Below are 3,708 nucleotides of genomic sequence, written 5' to 3'. Positions count from 1 at the left end.
CAAAATCATATTTACTTTTTCATATCTACAATGTATTATCAAGAAACCTTTTGGAACATGATGGAATTGACCATGTTTTTCATGAATTATTTTTGCAAAAATATTATAAAAAATATTTCAAAACATAGACAATATTCAAACCAACCATATTTTTCATGGTTAATTCTGCAAAATCACCATGAACGTATAAAAAAAAAACCTTTCAACTATGATTGATCACAATGAGATATTTTATACACAACTAGATACATCGCAACGTGCAAGGCACGTCCGTCATGCCCGTTGAATTGAACCGTGCTGAATATTTTTGAGAGCATAGGCTGCATAAGGATGAGCGAAGAAATCTTGCTTCAACAGCTTCAAAATGCCTGCAAAATATGTGGATAAAAGGTCAAACAACTGGTGGTAGATAACCAGGATGTACTCTTCTAGGATAGATGCACAAAACTACAACTCTAATAAGATGAAGAGAACTCACACAGAGAGCTTGCCATTAGACACCGACATCTACCTTTTCACTTTGTCCTGCTGTAATTGTAGATGAACAGGACATTTAGTGTCGTCTAACTAAAGAAGTTTTAACACAAGAAAAATTAGTAGGAATTGGAGCATCATGAAGCAAAACTTTCAAATAAGCAATCTGGAGTTCAAGTGTCTTCTGCTTCAACTGCACATACAAGTTCCAAAGTGAAAACAAATCAAAAAACTTGAAAGAGCATTTTAAGAAGAAACGTAGAAATGGATTATAAACACGTGACAAAGTTACCATCTGTGCGTGCTGCTGTTCAAAAAGAGCATACTGATCTACAAGCTGCTTCAATTTGCTTCTTAACCTAAACTTGAAGATTTTGTGCATTAGATTGGAAAGCTCCACACAACATCGTCGTTTCTTGATACCAAGTAAGCCACCCATTCTCTTCTTGGCTTCGGTCCTCTGTAAAAGCTAAACATTATATCTTAAAGCTATTATAAGGCGCTGAAGATAAAGCTCTTAAGCTGCAAATAGTTGCTAGTGCAGAATGCACACATAGAAATTTCAACGACTCTAATCCTCTTCATACCACAAGCCAAAACGTCAACACTAACTCAAAAGAGAAACAAAATTTCACCAGTTGCTAACTATTCTTTACTAAGACCTCTGGCAATTACAAAGTAAAGTCATAAAGGTATACTCCTGCGTATAATCCTGTGGAAGATATTAGGGATATAAGAAATACGAAGACACAATCTGTACATGGATAGGAAGGAAGCAGGAATGTGAAGCCATGAAACTTAGCGTGGAAACCTATAACTTAATGCAACAGCAATAATGAAATTGTTGTTTCTGCTTGAAATATAGTTCAGAACACGTTCTATGAAAAATGCCATAAGCCTTACATAACACAGATTGCTTTCACAGCATCAGACAAAAATTAAGTTTCAAAGCCAGCAATTGTTTCCACCAACTCAAGAAACCCCTTCTATGATCTCTACGGCTATCAACACGAAAACTTTCACACAATATGAAAGCCTTGAATGTCAAGTAAACTAAAAAGTTATTTTAACCATTGAGGGAAATAAGCATGTTATTTCTAATGGGCAATTGGGCATCATTACCATGATGGAGGAAAGAAGCATCCAATTTTTCAAGAAAAGACTCCAGCTAAGGCGCCTATGGACATTCATCTACATACATTACAGAGACATGAGCCAACTTTCCAACATTGCAATGAATCAAAATGGCATATGAGTTGGTAAAGTAACATTGCCAAGTAAATGTTAGAATCAACTCAAGAAAGATAGAATCTGATGTTCATATTTAGTTTTAGTGTGTAATCTGTATAGCAGATAATGGGCAAGAGAATAAATTTGAACATGCTGGTTACCCACTTATACATAAGCTAGATATTATCCGAAGACTAATTTACTACCTTTGACAACCAAACCATCGCTTCTAAAACATGATCCAACGCATCTTAGGGCGTCAAGGCTCTTTTAGAGCTTCAAGTGCCTACAATAGCCAAGTATCCATCAGAAAGGTTAAAAATAGCAGCTGACGAGTAAACTATAGATCTGTTCATGCGTTCTCGATACCAGTATTTGACAACCTATAATAAAAGAACTAAAAAGAGATAACATTGCTAGATAATTCAAGGATTATTGCTACAAAAAAGAGAAAGAACCACCACTCCACACATATGAAATAGGTTATCCCAGCATGCAAAAGACAAACATGAAACTGTCACACATTTCAAACCATAGAGAGCACTGAACAAAGAAGCTAAGGAAGGAAAAATGCTTACCAGGGGTGGCTGAATTCTATCCATTTCTTACATACAGCTTCTAATCCCACCTAAAAAAATCAAATGATTCCCTCTCAATTACCATCCTACAAGGAAATAACACTCATTAGGCATGCACAGCTCATTAATCTAGCATTAATCACAATTAACCCGGAGGATAGAAAATTCACCTTTAAAAATCAAGTTTCAAATGAATCCTGGATCGAGTTTGCGGAGGAGTCCGCCCTAGCTAATTCTCAACACAAAAACCTGAAACCACTGACCGAACACCACAAACCCTAGAAAATAGAAACCCATCTCAAAATATATAATTCTCCCAAACCCAAAACCTAACAATCCGAACCAAGAAAATGAGAAACCCTAAATAAAAATAAAAACTAAGCATCTAGACCTACTTCAGAGACTGATCAAATTACAGACCCAACACACCGAAGTGGAAAAAGGAAAAGTTTCAAAATTCCAAACCAAATCAAATTTGAAGCCGCAAGAATAAGAATCAAGAGTGATGGATGGGATCACCGTCTTTGACTCGGAGAGAGAGAGACCTGGTGGTGGTGCCATTGATGGAGAGAAGAGGCGGTGCGGTGGCAGTGGGTCAGAGGAAGAGAGAGAATCTAGAGAGAGGGTCTGAGGAAGATAGAGGGAGAATGAGGGAAAGGAGGGGAGGATGTGGAAGGTGCTAGATGCCCATCGTGCCCCGTAGCCCACCATACACAAGCAGGTAAAATGGCAATTGTGCCCAACTTACCAAGAGCAATGTGCCAGGAGAGGAGGGGCAAATTGGTCCAAATTGGCCAAAATGCCAAGCGAAAATCACCCTAAACGTGATCTTCTTTAGAAAGGGTAGGATTACCATGAAAATTGATGACATGCATTCCATGATTTATTTTTTCATATCTACCATGTATTGTCATAAACCATTTGAGAACATGGTGGAATCGACCATGTTTTTCATGGATTATTTTTTTGCAAAATTACCATGGAAAATATTTCTGAACATAGACAATATTCAAACCGACCATGTTTTTTCATGATTAATTCTACAATTTCACCATAAATATTCTTGTCGTGTACCCACAAGAACGTGAAGATCGTAGTTGCCATGCTGTTTCCAAATAGATCTCTGAAAATGATATGTCGTCGTTGTACTCGGTGGCCGGAGTCTGTTCGACGCCGCCGCGTAGCAGAGATTCTTCGCCGCTCACCCGAAGACCATTTCGAAAACGTGCAACAAGGAAAGACAAGTTTCAGAGGGATTTCGAGAGGAAAGTGGATTGGGATGAAAAAGGGTTTTGCATGATTTTGGGTGTAAAATCAAAATGGAAGTTTTAGAGAATTTTGGTCAAGATTTTCGGTAAGAAATGGAAATGGGATGAATATCTTGATCCACAATTTCGGGATTAAATGGTGGAATTTGTGGGCTGAT

At 37.6% G+C, this 3,708-nt stretch overlaps 1 long non-coding RNA gene across 3 annotated transcripts; it reads right to left on the bottom strand.

Moving 5' to 3' along the window:
- Positions 1-1,781: 1,781 nt before the first annotated feature.
- LOC131322577 (uncharacterized) lies at positions 1,782-2,971 on the bottom strand. 3 transcript variants are annotated; one of them, XR_009198896.1, is made up of 4 exons: positions 2,828-2,909; positions 2,453-2,560; positions 2,283-2,368; positions 2,102-2,142 (listed from the first exon to the last, which is right to left on the bottom strand). It is a non-coding gene; the product is annotated as an uncharacterized LOC131322577 (long non-coding RNA). The 3 variants fall into 3 exon arrangements; XR_009198895.1 differs by lacking the exon at positions 2,102-2,142 and adding an exon at positions 1,782-1,990 and having other exon boundaries at positions 2,453-2,971; XR_009198894.1 differs by having other exon boundaries at positions 2,453-2,971.
- Positions 2,972-3,708: the final 737 nt, after the last annotated feature.

The sequence above is a fragment of the Rhododendron vialii genome, chromosome 4a (assembly GCF_030253575.1).
Source record: "Rhododendron vialii isolate Sample 1 chromosome 4a, ASM3025357v1".
NCBI classification, from domain to species: domain Eukaryota; kingdom Viridiplantae; phylum Streptophyta; class Magnoliopsida; order Ericales; family Ericaceae; genus Rhododendron; species Rhododendron vialii.
The sequence above is the reverse complement of the archived record's forward strand: the minus strand, read 5'-3'. Positions and strand labels throughout refer to the sequence as shown.